The sequence below is a fragment of the Calidris pugnax genome, unplaced genomic scaffold, assembly GCF_001431845.1.
Source record: "Calidris pugnax isolate Ruff unplaced genomic scaffold, ASM143184v1 scaffold44, whole genome shotgun sequence".
Lineage (NCBI taxonomy): Eukaryota > Metazoa > Chordata > Aves > Charadriiformes > Scolopacidae > Calidris > Calidris pugnax.
Genome location: NW_015094506.1, coordinates 8782293 through 8802489, shown reverse-complemented (window position 1 = coordinate 8802489; position 20197 = coordinate 8782293). Strand labels below are relative to the sequence as shown.

The following is a 20197-nucleotide window of genomic DNA, read 5'->3' as shown; positions in this document are numbered from 1 at the left end:
AGACATTTGAGTACTGTCTAGTTTTGATTCACGGGTCACATATATTACAAAATACAAAGAATCTGTGATACCATACTTGTGAAAGAACTGTCAAATTTCACACATTCCTTTTAGTGTAAATGTGCCGGATGCAAAGAAAGCCATTCCTGAACTTAGCGGGATATCAGATGTACCTAAAGATACATTTGGGCCATGACTGTGTAAAATAAGTCTATTTTTCTGTTGCAAATGTAATTAGATACGTGTTATATAAGTGGATATTGATAGATATGCTCTGTATGTTAGTAAATCAGCAATAATAGACTACCAGACAAACTACTGTTCTCTGCAAAGGGAAAATGTTTGTTTTCTTGCAGTTTAGTTCTGCTTTCACATTTGCTCTTCTAGCTCCTACAGACTGTTCTTCTTGCCTTGGCAAAAGATCACTTGTGGATTACTCTTATTTTGTTTCATAGTGAAATACATAATATCCCACTCTGAGGAAAGTAAAGTATACAGCTTGCTCTAGAAGAAAAAAAAAAGCTGTGCAGGCTGAAACAAAATGATTTAAAATACAGACACCGGAAGAAGAAACTAAAACCAGTCCTGCGGTTCAATTTTTTTCTGATCACAGAGAAAAACATGTTTTTTGGGAGCCTACTGAATGATAAACACAGAGAGAACTGAAATAAGGCCAAAGGGCTTGTTAGTGGGATAGTCTATTTACCTGCAAAATAAGCAAAAAAAGTCTAATTTTAAAAACCCAACTGAAAACTTACTATTCAAATATCAAAGACAAACCAAGAAAATGTTGCATTTCAGTGTCATACAAGGAGTTCCAGCAATAGAAAATGAGTATAATACAAAAAAGAACTGAAACAGGAAATAGAAGAAAATGCAGCCATAAAACAAAAATTGCCCATGTTCCTGTAGGCATACTGGTATCAGAGGTAAATCTTGTTTGTCTCCCTTAAGTTGGTTCTATTTACTGAAACTGAATCCTGGATAGAATTAGGCTGAGCAGAAATTTTCTTTTCATTGGTATTATTGTGCGTATTTTTCCAGACAAATTAATAACAGCTCCTACTTCTTCAGCAGCTGAGCTACATCCGTACAGAATTCTAAAGAAATGTTCAAGTTATTTTAAGCTGCAAGGATAAAGATTTCAAGGTGGTCTCTTAGGCAGCTGGAATCTCCATCAGAAGACTGGCTTTCGATTTCTATCCACAATTGTCAGCTGCACAATGCAGCACAAGCTGGTTGTGCTGCTAAGGGTACATCATGTCAGCAAAATCCATGGCTAGTGAGTATATTACTGGTGTTACTGTAATTACTTCTGCCCTACTGTGGTAGTGCCTGTAGCCTCGGGACCTCACTGCGTGAGGTATTGCGTAAGAATATGAAAATTAGATGGTCAGGTGTTTACATCATGTTAATACAGGCAGTGGCACAGGGGAGTGCAAGGAAACAGTTAGATGGCAGTACTCACTGAAATAAAAGGTGTGTACAGTACAGTGGATGTCAATCCAATCTTGGGATTTGCCACAAAGAGCTTCAGACAGGATTGTGGCGTACAAGTTTAAACAAAATACCTTTGGACAACAAATGAACTAATGTAGCATCATCCCAACAGATTTACCTCCATTATAGTGAGCTGATATATCAAAATAAATGTTTGATTGCAGTGGTTAAAACAGTAAAGTGTGCATCTGCTTATCCCATATACAGAATTAAATTGAGATAAATCACAAGGCTCTACACTTTTTTCGTCTTTGTTTTTGTCAGATCCATAAAAAGCAGTCTTTATCAAATTAAGTCAGCCATGTCCTTCATGTACACGGCTGATCTCACCTTTCTACACTACAGTGTCAAAATATGACAGCTGATCATTCTTAATTTATTTTTAGAAACAGATATGAAATAAATAAAAATCAGCCTTATTGTGGTAAACTTTGCACAAACACAGTGCAGGTAGTCCTTGACCCAAAAGGGCATGTGAAGAATGGGGAGAAAATATACAGACAGCTAAGTGCAGGTTTAGCTAATACCTTTTGATGCACAGAACAGGGCTTTCTATTACCTGCTCCCAGAAAAGCCCAGCATACTTTTCACTGCTGTCTCTCCATTTTGCTCTTTCCCTCCATCCTTCTGTAGCCCTGATTAAAACTGACAGACACATGTGTTTCCCTAGATTCTCTTTTTCCTTCTGGACATGTTTGCCTGGTGGATTTTGAGGAACTGCAGGGATTTCCATGTGTCTGGGTAGACAGAATTGGTGGCACACTGTTGCACATGGTCCAAAAGGAAAGCTCTGAGTAGAAATTTTGGTGATTTCCCATGGTATGAGTGTACTGTGCCGGTCCCTGTGCAATGCTCCAGGGAGATCTTATAGCGGCCTTTCAATATCTGAAGGGAGCCTACAGGAGAGCCAGAGAGGGACTCTTTGTCAGGAAGTGTAGTGATAGGACAAGGGGTAATGGTTTTAAACTGGAAGAGGGGAGATTTAGATTAGATACTAGAAAGAAATTCTTTACAGTGAGGGTGGGGAGACACTGGAACAGGTTGCCCAGGGAGGTCGTGGATGCCCCATCCCTGGATATGTTCAAGGCCAGGCTGGATGGGGCTTTGGGCAACCTGGTCTAGTGGGAGGTGTCCCTGCCCATGGCAGGGGGGTGGAACTAGATGATCTTTAAGGTCCTTTCCAACCCAAACCATTTTATGATTCTATGTCTGTGCAGCACAAGTTCAGCATGTCTGACATGAGTAGCAGAAGACTGGTGATACCATTAGCTCCTATCCTGCTTTGGAGGCTGGCAGCCCTGGGGCCTTGCCGCTCAGCCCTCCCTGGGCATGCTGCTGGAGATATTCAAGGTGAGGCTCAACAAGGCCCTGAGCAACCTCGTCTAGTTGGTGGTATCCCTGCTGACTGTGGGGAGGTTGGACTAGATGACCTTTGGAGGTCCCTTCTGGCCTAGACCATTCTATGATTCATTCTATGATTAGCATTAGCATGGCCAGCGGGTGGAGGGAGGTGATTCTGCCCCTCTACACCACTGAGACCCAACCTGGAGTACTGTGTCCAGCTCTGGAGCCCCCAACATAAGAAGGACATAGACCCACTGGGGACAGTCCAGAGAGGGGCCAGGCAGACGGTCAGAGGGCTGGAGCACCTCTCCTGTGAAGACAGGCTGAGAGAGCTGGGCTTGTTCAGCCTGGAGAAGAGAAGGCTCCAGGGAGACATAGCTGCGTTTCGGTACTTAAAGGGGGCCTACAAGATGGAGAGGGACTATCGAACATGTAGTGTAGCGAAAGGACAAGGGGTAGCGGTTTTAAACTGAGAATTTAAACAAATTTCAGCCTGGTCCCCTTTCAGCCCTATCCCCTTGTGGCCCGGCCCACCCCATTGGGCTCACTGCCCTGCAAGGTACTGGGTAAGGCCCAGAGAACCACACTGCTGCAGGCCCCGCGCTCGGTTCAGAGTCATAATCCTGATTAAGGAGTGCTAAGAGCGTCCGGCTTCAGAGGCTTTGTTGCACTCCCTGCACTTGGTTACATTTTCAAGGCAGGTTTTTATCCCTGTGCCCCAGTGCAAGCTGCAGGATTGTCTGCTTCCCTGCTGACACAAAACGCCCCCCCCCTCCAGGACAGAAAGACTTTGTCCAGGCTGATGGCTGCGGCTCCCAGGTGTATGTTAAGGAGAGAATAAATCCCTGGCAATGATTTTCAGAAGACCTGGGCGCCCGCAGCTCCCCGGCCTCAGCGGGCAACAGGGATTTCCAGCTCACTCCCCTGCCGGCCTGGCTTCCCCAAGCAGACACTGGCGCCAGGTCACAGGTGGCCACCCCTCCCCATCAAACGCGGCTGAGCACATTTTGTGGGGTTTAAAATGGCCAGGCAGGGCACCGGAAAGTGTCCCCGGTTTCCGGCGGCAGCTGAGGCCCGCCAGCCTGCTGGGAGAGGGCGAGTTTTCCAGGCTGACCACAAGATGTCCTCCCTACCCCGGCACACGCCCTGCAACGCCGCCACACAGCGCCAGCCTGAACTCTGGCTTTCCCACAGGGGCGGGGAGTTTTCAAAATTGTCTTAGAGCTAAACTAACTCTTCAGTTTAATATTCGCGATGATTTTTTTTCCCCCCATTGCGGTTCAGTTTGGGGTTTTGTATGCTGAAAACAGGGGCGGCCTTGAGCTGCCCGGCTGCAGGCCCATTTGCACTCCCTGGGTACTTCAGGGGTTGTTGCTCACCTAAACTGTGCGGCGTGGCTTTGAACATAGACTCAGATAAAAGAAAGACTTTATACTAAAAATCAGAAGCAGATAGAGAGCAAATAGTGTATTTGCAGTACTAACATTTTGGCAAAATGTTCCACGTCCAATTAATGAACTCTGATTTCTACTTCATACACAGAGCTCACCGGTTGGCACCACGCGCCCCATCTCCCCGCTTCTCCATGCTGACCGACAGTGCCAGCCCCAGCCAGAGAGATGAAAATTTAAGTATAAAACCAGAGACAGTGTGTGATGGACAGGGAGGACAGCACGAAACAAAGAAATGCAGCCAGACATTCTGTACATTGGGCTGTATCACAACCACCGCATAAGGCTGACAAGAAAAGTAATGAGAGCATGCTGAAGGTCAGTGTCAACATAGGCCACCATCTGTTTTAAATTCCAGTTTTAAGTTAACACTGCTTGGCTTCTGTACTCGGCAACCAGACTTTTCTGTCCCCACAGGCAGATACAAGTAGGTGGAGGAAAGTACGTCAGTTATTTTTGGATATGGTCCAGTGAATCCAAGCCTAAAAGGGGTGACGTCCACTTGCTGTGAACAGATCAATTTTATGTATTCATATTAAAAAAAAAAGGTAGTTCTGCCTAACCTTTTTAGATTATTCTCCCATAGCTGTGGAAATGCTCCCATATTAGATTTAGCTCCAGTGCAAAATTCATGTGTCGTTGCATGACATTCACAGTGTTGACTTTCTTTAAAAAATGTATTTGCATTCAAGGATAGAAAAGGGAATAGAGGCAATAGTAGTATAGGAAAACATGCCCAACTGTTTTATAATTTGGGAGTAAAATATTTTTCACTATTAGGAAAATGAAGAAACAGTTTCATTATCTCAATGTGGTTTCATTATCCCAAATTTGACACAATATTCATACAAATACAACTGACTATATTTCAGCTGTAAAAGCTCAGTGGTAACAACACTTGCACAGATGTAAGAGTATCTTGGGCAATATGAAAATGTATCATTTACTTACTAGAAAGAGAAATGGAAGTTATAAAAGCTCAAATTCACCTTTGAACTTTAAAGAGGTTCATTCCAGCTCCTGCTATGACAGTATTAAATTCCATATATAATTAACCTTTAAGGACCATAAGGTTTCCTGAATAAGTGCTTTCCAAAATCCTGGTTGGGAGAAGAATCTCATGGCCTGACACAGACTATGGAAATTTTAATTCCTATTAAAGAAGCAAAATCTAGACCAAAGGTGAAGAACCCCTACATACTCTTCCACCTCTCCGAACAGGCTTCCAGGCTTATAAAAAGACAGCAATACTGCTCATTTTAAACACCAATACCACATAAACTCTGTCTTTAAACATTTACAAACTGCAGATTATCAGAAGCCAGGAGCATGTGCTGGGAACTACAGTTCTTCGTGTGCACTTTTATCACATTCCTTCCCAATTTGCCACTGTACAAACCAGCATATTTTGGCCAACTGAGAATGAAAATGTGTATGCTATTTCCGAGCATACTTCAAGGAATGGCCAATAATCGTGGCAGGCTTTTCAGTATGACTGTGTGGTGACTGGGAAAGCAATATGAGGTTAGAGTAAAACAATGGCCAGCAGCCTCAGGAAAGTGAGCAGCCCTCTTCTGGTACTTTTTGCTCTTCTCTGAGGTTACTCAATGCAGTTTTCCTCCTGGCACATTATAGGATGCTCTAGATAAACTGGGGCCAGGTCCTGAGACCTCTTGAGTATAGACACCAAAACTGGGCTGAACACTATGGAAAGTACTTGTAGAGACAGGAGGACAAGTCTGAGAGGAGGCACTGATCCATCCTATATCAATCAAATATTCATTCTTCACTGATCAGAGTACCTAAATACTGAAAGTTCCAAGTCCTATCAAACACAATACTGTAGTCTACTGTAGTCTACCCAAGACTGACATAATCATATTGCTTTAAAAGAGATGTAGAGCTGCAGGCGAAAAAAAAAAAAAAGACACTCGTCCTGGTGAGTTATACAGGTATTATCTTAGCAGTATAATTATAGTAGTGTAATTATGTAGACAAGTGCTTAGGTTGCCTTTGTCAGTGTCTCTTTTCTTTTATATAAATCCTCACTATAAAACACTATTCAAACCAATGCTTTATAGTTTCAGAGTATGTTGAATAGTAGGAGGTTGTGGTTTGGCTGCCAAGGAAATTAGAGAGATGAGTACTCTCCCTGGGTAAGAACAAAGGAGTCAGTTCAATAGCAAGCTTGTTCAGGGAATTGAGAGTAGTTATTTCACAGCTTCTGACCCTAGATCTTCAGAGTCACTGTTGAGGGGAACCGAGCAGATGCTGTGTTTGTGCTTTGTCCAAAGGCAAGTACAATGAGGTGCAACTGCAAGTCTTAAATGTAGCAACCCAAAGCTGGAGAGAGTGGGAGAGGGGGGTGTATGTACCCCAAAATTCCTGATAATGGCATCTACTAATGCATGCATTCTTAGACTTGTTTCATAAAGCAGCCTAACTGCAATGTGGGATTTCTATTCAGCTAGTTCATGACTGCTGCTGTATGTCTGAGAACCTGTATTTCCATGTTTGAAATAGATAGGGTTTAAGAAGCCCTGTGGAGACACCTTAGGAAATGGGAAGCTAATGCTGTATACATACATTTGCAGATATACAGATGTCTGTCTAGAGACAGGATCTTTTCCACTGAGAGAATGTAGAAAAGCTTCTTTTCTTGCAGACTAAAAACTCAAGTTGTCACAGCAAAGACATTTTGAAATCAGTTTTCAAAAGTCCCGATCTCTTTGAGCTTTTACCTTTCCACAAAGTTCCCTCATATTCCCCAGGCCTTGCTACACCAACTTTTGGGGTAGCTGGGCAGCTCAGGGCTGAACACAGAGGATTTCCCCATTGCTGGCTCCTGCCAGCCCTGAAGTGAGATACTTAAAAACTGAGAACAGAGAAGCTCAGCTTGCAAGGAGACACACGCCTGGATCTCAACTTGCCGTTGCTGTTGCCCCTTGCTTAGTCAAACTGGCAGGTTCTCTCTCACACATGCCTCCTCAGCAGACAGCTCTATTCAATTTTTGCTAAAACATCTTCCCATAAAACACTTCAGTTTTGATAAATCAGCGCTTTCAGATGAAAAATAGTTCTACCTAAAAATAAACAACTAGCTTCAGCTTTGAGAGATGTAGATTAGTTAATTGTATCAGCAAGTGCTGACTTTGAAGCTTAGATATAAACACATCCTTAATACCCAACCAAGCTCTGCTAAGAAGAGAGGATGATTTATAGAGCAATGCAGAAGCTGGCAGGGCCTGGGGCTTGAGATTAAGCCCTAGCTTAATACTTGTTGATATTACTGCATCCTGTGCCTCCCAGAAGGGGTGATACAATACAGCAGAGAGGGACCAGCTTTTGGCCGTGCTGTTTTCCATTCCTGGTAATTATCTCCCAGGCCGAGTTGTTCATACTCTGCACATGTGTCTGCTAATGACAAAGGATCTGTTACAGTCACACTAAAAACATTTAGCAATCTGTCCTGAGTAATAAGTTAGAACAGTGTTTTTCTTGTTTCCCAAAGAAGGTGCTTTGGCTTGGGTTCACTTCACAAATTACTTTCTAAATGCTTTTATCACAATATTTTGACCCCTAAAAGTGAACTCTAAAATTCAAAGCTGTCTTCCTTGCTTGTTTCAACTAAAAAGGTTTCTTTGTATGCCTTCTTTGAGCAGTTTTCATGGGAAACACTGACAAGCTATTTGACTTAGTTAAAAGGACACCTGGAAGGTTTAAAGTTCATGCCACCTGGCCACCATGTGGATTATATTCTTGTCATCATGAATGTTAGGTAGAGAAAACACATCAAGAGCAGCTGAATATCTGATCCTGATTCTCCTCAGTTTTATGCAGCCCTGCACAGGACAGGGAGCACAATCAAAGCCACCTGCAGCCCTTGGCTCCAACAGACGCTGTTGCTGAGAGTATGTGAAACTGCACTGGCATCATATTGGCTCAAAAAGTGTAAGTTAGGCATATATGGTCCTGCGACTGTGAACATAGAGAGAGTGCTACCAGGGCAGTGGCTGGAATATAGATTTATAAACTCTGACAGATTTCTGTGAAGTGCTCTGATCCCATATCTGCGAGTTGTGCAGCTAATTGGCTACATGTCCAAGCGCTGGCATTTTCCGTTTGGATAATATGCAAAAGTCTACTCTTACAAAGTGCATCCTAATCATCCAACATTTAATTACTTTTAATTTCCAAATAAATGCAATTAAAATTGAATTTGGCAATATTATGGGGTTTTTTTAATCGAATGCAACACCTATTCTATACACTATTCAATGTGCATGATCTTTCAGAGCCGATAAGCAGTGTACCAAAATGTCCATATTGCAGAGAGCAATCCCCATGACAGCTGAAGAGAAGGGACATCCAGCACTGGTCCACAGACAGGTGGTTATAGTAGATCCACAAGACCCCACCGCCTCCTTCTCTCAGTTGAGGCTGGGTGAGAAAGACAGCTGAATCCTTCTGTGGCCCAGGATTGTCTGTCCCCATCACATTGCTCTGGTGGCTGAGGGGTCGGATCACCACACAGACTCATTGCCAGTGCTACCCCATAACTCACCACATGACATAGTACCAGCACAGCAGCTTCACTCCAGTAGCTCATGAGCTGCCCAAGGCTCAAAAATCACGTTTGGACATTCTGGACAGAGGATATGATTTATGAGAAGTTCTGGAGCTTAAGCCACTCACTAATCAGCAATTTCCCAGCCGGACACTAGGGAAAGGATGGAAGAAGAAATTTTCTGTCCCAAAGCACCCTATAGTTTAGCCAGTCCACAGAACCTGCATTTCTCTAAAGGCTAAAATAGTCACTTTGGTGACTAGAAAATTCTCAAGGGGATTTGATAAGCCTCTGCGGCCCCCATCCTCAAGACAATCTTCTAGTCCCTGTAAGCTGTGGCAAGGCAGTGTGTGCTGCTCAGGTAAGACTCATATGCCAAGGCCCTTTGGGACTTGGTGCACAGTAGCCTATCTTATCCTCATTGCACAGCAAAGCTACATTACTTGCTGCACCTGCTGCAATGATAAAGAACAGCTTGCCCGAAGCATACTTTGATCTCTGTTGCTATTTTTCCTTTCTTTATTCAGGGCTTTTTGTTTTGCTTTCTCCCAGCTTGCAAATCTCTCCTAAGTACTGTCTGCAAGTGTAACTACTGCACAATTTAACTATCCCTCTGCAACATTTTTGAAGCTATTAAAGCATGCAGAGATTCAAAAAAAGGAAGAAAATCTGGTCCAAGAAATGGGAGGACTGTTGAAATTACAGTGTAATATTTTGAAATTCTCCTTGGAGAAAATACATTGTTGAGAACAGCAAATATATGTGCTAGCTATTTAGGAACTCCCCCCTTACATATCTTTGCCCTTGCCAGTTAATACACTGAAGTTTAATTGGATAGTTATTAAACATTGCTACTTTCTTGCCCAAATAATATTAAAACTTAATGGGCAATGATTCTTTCCTATATATTTTTGTTCATTCTATTTTTCTCTTCCCCCAGGCTAGCTGGGTTTAGCTATAGAGCCCTATTCCCCTAACCTCACAAGCCACCAATTCCTTTTTGCATCTTCATTTTTTCCCTGTTATCATGCATTTCTGTCCTGTTGTGTTTTTATTCCTCTCCAGCTACCGTGTAATTTTTCCTGAGCAACAGCCTTACACAGGCTTAATTCTTGACATAAAGTAATAACTCCACAGAGTTTGTACACGCAGATATGTGTTCTGAGGCTTTAATCTTGAAATGAGTACCAAATTTAGAACAAATCTGTTACACAAATTAGCCATTCATGTAACTTTTTCCTGGTATCCTGAGACAGCAGTGCCATATGCAATCAATAAAAGCCAGTTGTCTCTCTGACGCTCACCGCAGGTGAATAAAATGCAGAAGAAACACACTGAGATCTCATTTTCTCCTCATCACCATCTATGTCAGCGGTGAAGAACTGGTTATAATTAGAACCCTTAGATCTTCTGAATGTAGGTGTTGAATGACTCTAGAGCTTTGGAAGGAGTTGCCTGGAAGGATTTGAGAAAGAGCTGGGTAATAGTCCTCCATCACAATAGCTTGTTAACTAGTACCACTATGGAGGGAATGTATTCTATGCTGGTAAAGATCTATACATACCTTCTGTTCTCCCTAGACGCATGGGTGAATACTGAAAACTTGACTCAGCCACACAAGGGAATAGTGAAATTCTTAAAACATGTCTGAATCCACAGGCAGCTGATGAGTTAAAGGATTTTTACAAAAACAATTAATAAAAAGGTATATAAAAATGTAATATATATAAAAAAATTATTGCAAAACCTTAAAACACATTTATGATAGAAAGCAGGGACCCACATCCCTATACATTTTAAGTTTCCTTGTTAAAATGCTGCAGTTTAGTTCAGTCTGAGTTATTTGGGTCTTTCAGTTTACAAATCTTGACTATAAAGAGCTTTTCACCAAAGAATGCTTGACAATGCTTTATCATTTATTTGCCTTCCAGTAAACTTCAAGGTCAACTGATGAGCTGTTTCCCTAAGTTAAAAATCAAAATTGTTCAGACTTGGCTCTGAGTAGAATATTATTGATCTGTCACGTCTCGAGAAAGATGCTGCATGACCTCAACCCCCTCATAACTTGGATCAGATTGAAAGGGTTTTGGAAGTTGACCACAGTAGGTATTTGTAGGCTGATCATGTACTTGGATTTGTAATGGCTGAACATGGGTTGGCTTCCTTATAATTTGTCTTTCTATCATTGCCATACCTGTTTTTCAGGTACAGCATTAGCATATAGTGCCCTATAACACATATGCAACCTAATGAGGCTAATGAACACAGAAGTATTTTAGTAACTTCAGCTATTCTGCTTTCACTCTTTGATAGATAATTGCCGTAATGGAGCACTTCACTATTTTGATCTTGTAAAGCATGGAGTTCCATTACAATTGTACACTAATCATGGCAGTCCTTGCTCACATGAATAACTCTTTACAGACTCTGCTCCAAGATACTTTGCCCCATGCTTTCTCTTCCTGTAGTTTCTGCTACTTCCACTTCCCTTTTCCTAATCATAAGATCTTAATGTAATTAACTGAAATAAAACATTAGTATGCCGTATCTCTCTTCTTACCCTCCTTAAACCGTCTTCAAGTCACCCAAGGAGGGGAGTGAATAGGAAAGTTTTCAGAAATAATTTCATAGGGTCAGAGGATAATGCAGGATAGAAGGGACGTTCAGAAGCTGTCTAGTCCAACCTCTTGATCAAACAAGGGTCAGCTATGGGATCAGACCAGGTTGTTCAGGTGTTTATTCCATAATATCTTGAAAACCTTCAAGGATGATGATGACTACACAGCCTCTCTGGGCTCCTGTCCCACTTCTTCACTATCTTCATGGGGAAAATGGCTTTCCTTACAACCATTCTGAACTTCTCTCATTTCAACTGACATCCCTTGTCTCCTAGCTTCCCACCATTCACTGCTACGAAGATCCTGGCTCCACCTCCTCAATCACCTCCTTGTAGGTATGGGAAGCCTGCTTTTCAGTCCCCTGAAGCCATCTCTTCTCCAGGCTGAACAAACCCCATTCCTTCAGCTTCCACTCACAGGGCAGGTCCTTCAGCCTCCCTACCACAGTGATGTTTTGCTGAACTTGCTTGAGTTTATTGTTGTCTTTTGTTTTGAAGAGCCCAAAACATGTACTAACTAGGTATGATTTAACAGATGCTGGTAGAGGGAGATAAATACTTACTTCAGTCTACAAGCTGTGCTCCTGTTAATACAACTCAGGATGCTTTCTCTGCTGCCAGGGCACACTGGCTCATGTTCAGCTTTGTGACTGCCAGTACCTTCAGGTTCTTCTGCACAGAGCTCCTCACAGCCTGCGAGTCCTCCAGCTTGTATCATTGCCAGTGGTTTGTCCTTCCTAGGTGTAGGACTTAGCAATTTTCTTTGCTGAGGTTCGTGAGATTCGCAAGGTTCCAGTTGGTTCATCCCTTCAGCCTGTCAGAGGAGCAGCCCAAACCTCCAGTGTATTCAACAGCCCCCTTGATCTGGTGTGGTCCACAAACTTGATGGGGATGCTGTCTGTCTCCTCTACAGCTCTAGAAACAAAATCTCAGGATGTAGCTGGAAAAAGAGTATGGAAAGATACTGCTGGAAAAGGTGTGAAGAAAAGCCATGGGACTAAGAGAATATTTTAGACTTACAGATATTCATATCTAATTGTTACCTCTGGGAGTCCTAATTCTTGTGTGTACAAGGGGGCACAGCAGGACGATGCAACTGTTTTTCTGAGGACTGACATATATTGCTATATTTTTCTGCAGACTTAGAGCATTATACATAGGCAGAGACCTGCACCAAGACCTACTTTGTCTCAAGAAATTAGTAAAATCACTTAAGGAGACAATGAGCTCTTTGTTCTTAAGGAAACTAGCAAGACTGTATTTCCTGATCACTTCAGTCTTGTGATGTTTATTTCAGTACCATGGAGGAGCACCAACTTTGCACTGACCCCTCCGGGGCTCTGACTAGAGACCATTTGTCAATTATTTTTGTCAATACTCTGGTTCATACACTTCTTTCTTCTCATTAACCATCAGCTTAGCCTCTCCCAAGTATGCCAGGAAGATGATGCAAAGGTGTGGGGAGCCGAAATTCATATTTGCAAAGAACTATCTCCCTAATGTTTTCATTTCAGAGGTACTGTGGAAATACAATTAAAAATCAATGACTACCAACAGAATAAATTTCACAAAATGTACTTACCAATATTTCAGTCATGGAGAATTTTCTTACGTGGCCTCAAGGTGTCATGGTTTGTAATGAGAGACAACATCTTTTATTTTTGCAATTCATATAGCTGGAAAAAAATGAGACATTTTCTGACAATGTAAGCCTTTCATTTGTTCTGAAAGAGTGTTGGCAGAAGACCCCCTGTTATTGCCTGATGGAGGTATTCATATTTAATGACAAGTTGAGTGTATTTCATGCACATCTTTGACTTCTGGCACTCGGGCCTCAGATCTCCCCAGTCTCTGTCTCAAGTTAATATTCTGCAATAAAGCTGCTTAGAAATAATTGAAGCTTACTGACATGTTCTTAAATCATTCCTTTCCTAATCGTTCTCTCTCTCCTATGAAAAGAATGTCATCAGTTATACTTGAAGACCAAGAATCTACACCAGCAAATCACATAATCATTCAGATCCTCTGAGCAATCTGATCTAGTTAAAGATGTCCCTGCTTACTGCAGGGGGGTGGACTACATGACCTTTAAAGGTCCCCTCCAGCCCAACACATTCTGGGCTGCAATATTCACCCAAGGGGAGTGACTGGATAGTTTGACTAGCAGTGTGTGTTATTCTCCGTCCTGATGTCCTTGGTTTCTCTGAACTTTTTGAGCACTGTTAGCCACTGACTAACCCTGTCCTAGTTTCAGTAGATCTAATGATGCTGCTTCTTTTCAGTCTTGGTGTTTTCTCCTTCAGTGGCTGAAACAGGTTGTCATGCTTTAGGCCGAATTGGCCTATGACAGCAACAGATGGTGTCCCCCCACTTTCTCGCTCCAGGAGAAAAAAGGGGAGACATAAAGAGATTTACGAGTTTAGAATGAGCTAAACTACTTTAATGAAATATTAATATTAAAATGAAAAAGGAAATAATGAAATAGCTAGGATATAAAACTGTATCAAGCTCCCAGGATGATGTCACTGGCAGGCACTGGGGAAGTCCCAGACTGGACAGGTGCCTGTCTATATTGCAGGGATGTCTTTTCCATGGAATCCACAATCCTGCTGACTGAATGACTGAGTTCTTCTTATGCACATTAAGTCTTCGGATACAAATTTCATATTTGATGGAAGTTTCAGGTTCATTGTAAGCATATGTGTTCTCAGTGACTGCACACACCATGAAAAATAGTAAAATGTATTTACTGTCGTTGTCTCATCTTAATTCTCCATTATGATCTCCAAAGTCAACTGCTGCTCATGCCACATGCTACTGTAAATCCAACACTCCTGATGACCTGAGACCCACCACACTGCTCTCCTCTGCTTTGTTCTGTTAGTAATACTTCTTTACTGTTCTCCTTGCTGCTGGCTTCACAAGACTGAGTTCATTCCCAGTGGTTGATGCCCTCTGTGTAAGCTAATAGTGAGGGGAGGATGTGTCTTAAAACTAAGGGCTCTTAAAACTGAACTGTAGAACTGTTGAATATTAGTGTGAGGTTTACTTATTTGGTAGATCTTACCTTAGCTCCTGGATTTCACTGGCAATAGATCACTACAATTTCTCTCACCTTCTGTAGTTATGTAGGCAAATACACTTCCTTGGTGATTACAGCAATAACCTGGAGAGAGCAAGAAACTGGAGAGAGTCCAGCATAGGGCAACAAAGACGATTAAGGGATTAGAGTATCTCCCTTATGAGGAAAGGCTGAGAGAGCTGGGACTCTTTAGTCTGGAGAAGAGAAGGCTGAGGGGGGACCTTATTAATGCTTATAAGTACCTAAAGGGTGGGTTGAAAGAAGATGGAGCTGGACTCTTTTCAGTGGTTCCCAGTGACAGCATGAGGGGCAATGGGCACAAGCTGGAACATAGGAAGTTCCATTTAAATATGAGGAAGAACTTCTTTAGGGTGAGGGTGACAGAGCCCTGGAACAGGCTGCCCAGGGAGGTTGTGGAGTCCCCTTCGCTGAAGATTTTCAAGACCTGCCTGGATGCAGTCCTGAGTAATGTGCTCTGGGCAATTCTGCTTTAGCAGGGGAGTTGGACCAGATGATCTCTAGAGGTCCCTTCCAACTCTGACAATTCCGTGATTCCGTGATCTCTGTGTGAGCTGTATTTCAGGCCTGGAGTCCTGGGAAAAAAAAAAAAGGATGCAATGGTCTTGAATTGTAGCCCTTATCTTCTTTGTCCCTTCATTGAAATTAGGCCCTGACAATCAGTGGCAAATGCAGCACCTCAGATCTTCTCTGTAACATGATCAATATACCAAGCACGTGCCCCATGTGGTTACGTCAGTGAGTTCTCCATCACATGCCTCCTTCTGTATCCTGTCCCATCCCAACATGGAGTTTAACACATTGGGTCTCCAGGAAAATGAGAAATGGTTTATAGCACAACTTAAAGAAAAGTTGTAAATGGGGCACTCTTGCGGCTGCCTGACTTTTCCATACTTTCTCCAAACCCCTCCTGCCATAAGATGTACTCCCCCTCTGAGTTCCTCATAAATGGCTATATCTAGGAAAAAATAATGCTGTTTGCAGAACATCAGAAAAAAATCTCTCCCATTTCGGGCTGTAGAAAAGCAAATAGTGGATATATAAAAGGTCAACTATTTTAAGGCACTTCAAAAGATGATGAAAAATATCTCCCCTTCAGAAAAATCCAGGAGCCACAGCTATGTCAACTAAATGCATGATAGAAGAACTCTTTGCAATACAAATACTTCCAAAACCTTTTAGAGTCTTTCTTATGTTATCTTCTGTTACAAACTTTTTCTCTATTCCAATTCATCTGCATTTAGAAAGCAAGGAGTAACTAGACATGTAATGAAATTAAATCATATCGCATCTTTAGTTGCTTGAAAGCAGTCTCATCTATGAAAATGTATTTGTACTCTATACATTTATTTTTACGATTTGCAACGATGGTACAATGCATACATCTTTCTGAGCACAATGCACTTCAGTGATTCTTCAGTGGCAGCTATTAGGCATCTGCTGTAAAAATGACACTATCACTTGCACAAAACAATCAGTCCAGCAAGCCAGTTCAGATGTCCTCTGGATAAAGTCTTTGATGAATAGAGCCTCTTATCCTTCATTACCAATCTATTATTAATAATGTTCTCTGTGATCATCCAGACACAAAGAATTAAGACAATAACTCAGTAAGTGAATACCAGAGCCTTTTCTTGCCCAGTGGAATAACAGTCATTAAGATTCTGCCAAAAGACCATTGCTTCAGACATAATGATGAGCAATTACCATACAGGCTTGGAAGGTGTTTATACATAGTATATTAAGTAAAAATATTCCCTTTTCTTGGGAATTGTCATGTGGTACCACCAAAACTATCCATTAAATAACCTAATGAAACACATTTCAATATAAAACAATCTTCATTCCCAGTGTAACTATCTCTTTAGTAACAAAACACCAAGAATATAAATTAAAGCCTTTGTGTATGACCAGCTTCCTGTAGACAAACTTAATGAAAGAAAAAAATGGATCAGGGTAGCTAATATTTCTGTGTTGCTACAATCATGAAAAACTTTAGGAAGTAACTTCTTGCAACAAGGAGGGGTGTATGAAACAAGCAAAATAGTAATTTCAAACAAGCTTAACTTTATCTCACCTGACTTCAGACATTGTAGGCAGCCCAGAATAACACCCTACTGGCCTAACACTGAAATTCTGCCTTCTGTCTCTCTACTGACTGTATAGGGAGGGAGTGTTCACAGTGTGCTCATTAAGTATTGCAGTTAGGAGCTAGGAGATAAGTGATGGCAATTTGGGCACCGCCGTTATGTGCACGCAGAGCGAGAAGATGAATGTAGGCACAAGAACCTGTTGAGCTGATCAGATCTCTGACCAGTAAACTTTTGACAATGTGCATGGCACTCCTGCCGCTGTTGGACTGCCCTGATACCATCACCCATGCCCATCCTTTCTTTGTACCATATCCAAGCATTTAGGATTAGCCATGAAACTGCCCTTCTTGATGAGTAACTTCAGGCTGCTTTCCCTTTCAGAAAGTGACCTGGCACAGGGAGAGAGCACGCTGCACAATCACTGTCTCTTGGCTGTATCATTTGAACACATGAAGGAAATGTTGTGGTTTACGGGCTGCAGAAACTGTAGTCACAGCTTTCCAAAATTCATATCCTCTTTTCACGAGTTCTGTGCATGTTTTTCTCTCTATAAACATAGCTTTCACTACCTTGTCTTTTTCAAAAGCCATGAATTCTCTTTATTTCACTCACCAAAATCTCAAACTAAGTTATTGTTTTACCACAGAGGAAGTTTAAATATGGAACTAGCACAAGGCAACACCCAAATTCTGAATGCATCCTGAAACACAAAGGTATTTGAATCTGAGATATGTATCTATCCACAACATCCTTCTCCCAAATATCTCAGCTGAAGTTCTGCATCCGGTCTGCAGAACTCCAGTGCTCTTCTGTCCCTCACTAAATTGTAGGTAAACTCAGATCTAGATCTAAACTTTACACACAAGCCTGTCTCTACTTAAGAAAACAGAGATATTATTAATTTGCCCTGTCGTGCCAATTTTTGAATACAGTTGTTCTTTCACTTTCAAGTGGAAGTAAAACAGATTGCTACACTCTGCAGTTACAGGAGGTAGTGTATGATAAGAATACATGTTGTAACAGGATATCCACAATCCATTAACCTAGAAAAACCTGTATTATTTTGGTTTTTTAATCTTTCATCCTATGAAAATACACTGTTATTCTACAGGGATGGTCAGAAATTAAGAACTCTCTGCATACTAAGGATTTTTTTCTGAATAAAATTGATGACCAGAAGATTGATCAAATGACCCATTGAGCTATCTTCTGATATATCTTCAGCCCCGAATACACATCTTTTTGGTCAGATTCCCAGGCTGATCTAAATAGTCTTGTAAAGCTGCATCCCATCCAGATGATGGGCACCATAAAAGTGATTCTGTACCCAGCTTTAAGAATTTACACAACCCTAAGCATCAAATGCCTTGGTGCTTGGCAGTTATCCTGAAATTATCCTTAATATAGGACAGATTAAAACAGAAGCAAACCTAAAAGCTTGGTTTCAGCATTTTATTGGAACTGAGCCCCTTTGAAAAGTACTTGCTTTCTTGCCATTGTTTAAAAAAATGGCTTCAGAAAAATATACACTCTAAATGTATTCCTCATAGTTTACTTAACAGGGGGTTTGTTTATTAGTGGTAATTAATTACTATTATAAAATATTAATTATAATTATTTGTTAGAAATCAATCTTTAAAGCACTATAAGTATACATTTTTATGTCTCTACAGAAAGCAGAGTTGCTTTACAAGTAGCTAGAAACCGAAAATTTTACCTACTTTAGCTCCTTTTGTCTTCAATTTTATATTTTCTGCAAGCAATTTAAACATGTTTCTGGCTTCTGAATATTATCTTCACTCTTCATCCATCTTCTTGCACTGTACAGGCCTCATTAACATGCACCTAATCTAGGAATGTACTAAGAGTCAGGTTCTCTCATCAACACATATTGCTCTTGACAGTGCTTAGCTATAAATAGTCAAGCTCAGCTTTTAGTCATATGATGCAGAGTTATGAATGACTTTCCATTCTTAATGCACAGTTCAATCATTTGCCTTTTAAACGCTGATGAAATTTCTTGTATTCTTTCTTGGCTCACAAGCTAGCTTTATTTAAAAATTGGTAACTTATTACTGGTTCAACTGATTTTTAAAACAAAAAAGCATTGTCCAAAACTAGTGGGTTTTGTAGAGGTAAAACAAACACACGTTGTGGAAATGCCTGGTAAAGAACTTGCTGAATAATACAGGACTTTCTCACATGAAGGAACAAGATTCAGAAATACTAAAGTTCATATTAAATGTTTTAGAATAACACGCTGACACACACAATATATTGCTTATCTGATGGTGTGTGTCCGACAGGTTAAAGAAATGTTCCAAGAACTTGCAGGTGTGCGGAATTATGTAAATAGACCTTAAGATTACCAAGCTATTATGCTTAAATACACTAGTAACTGAATCATAGAGAAGTCTTCATTCTGTGCTATACAAATAAATATATATACTATTCAGAGATGTACAGCTCTTACTCATAGTATTGTTGGCTGTGGGTTTTTTGAAAACTTGAAATAACCTGTCTGAAACAATTCTAAAAAGCTGACATTTCAGACTCGGTAGCCCAATAAGTCCATTAAAAAGTTACCTAATAAGTTTGTTTAACTTCTTTTGCTTAAGCAGAAGAGTTTGTAGGATCAGGATTTTCCCCATGTCAAACTTGGCAAAAATTTGGTATCTTCAGCTGAATACTGTCAGAAATGCAAAATATTATTGGTATTTAGCACTGAAGTACTTTGAAAAAACTGAGTCTTCATGCCATTTAGAAAACAATGGTTCTAAAAAATACCTTTAAAATTTCCCTTTTTACTTTTCCTAAACTAAATCAGAAAATATTGTGTCCCCTCATCCATTTAAACAGAAAACCTACACCGTTTTTTCCAATAGGATTACTTAATTTACTGAAAAATTTGACTTTTTCCTGTCTTCTTCTTTTCATAGTTTCTAAAGTGATACAATTAAAAGTATATTAGTGAACCAACCTGAGAATGTTCATACAGTGAAGTCAAATTGACCAAAAAATATCCTCCCTTTTTGGTTCCAGGCAACAGTCCTCGAACTCTCAGTTATTATTAACTAAAAGAAGGGGCAGGAGCATTCATTCTTTTGGGAAACCTACCAAGTTCAGTAATGAGGACTTAATGCTGCAGAGATCGGGAACTGGGATGCAGTGATGATGCAACTTTAATAATCTTCCTCTCAGGCAGTCTTGCTACACCAAGAATGGACAACTGCAGGCAAAAGGATCAGTGTCATCTTTTGCAAAATCCCCAAAATGTCAGTCCTTCCCATATGCATAAATAGGGGAAATGATCTAACTGCTTCTCCATTTCCTGCTCCTCTTTATCGTTTCTTTCTTCTCATTTCTGTATTTATTATTAATAACAAACGGACAAAAACGGCCCTTAGCCGCACATCTGGTTCAGCTCTGGCAAGAACTCTCAGGATGCAAGTGGCAACAGCTGCCAAGTGCCTAAATCTGAAAATGGAAATTCTCCTATTAAAACTTTCTGTTAAAGACTAACTG

General features: G+C 41.0%; 1 long non-coding RNA gene across 2 annotated transcripts; it reads right to left on the bottom strand.

Moving 5' to 3' along the window:
* Positions 1–10015: 10015 nt before the first annotated feature.
* Positions 10016–14864, bottom strand: LOC106901110. 2 transcript variants are annotated; one of them, XR_001414244.1, is made up of 6 exons: positions 14804–14864; positions 14547–14645; positions 13062–13155; positions 12043–12419; positions 10427–10525; positions 10016–10317 (listed from the first exon to the last, which is right to left on the bottom strand). It is a non-coding gene; the product is annotated as an uncharacterized LOC106901110 (long non-coding RNA). The 2 variants fall into 2 exon arrangements; XR_001414243.1 differs by lacking the exon at positions 14804–14864 and having other exon boundaries at positions 14547–14767.
* Positions 14865–20197: the final 5333 nt, after the last annotated feature.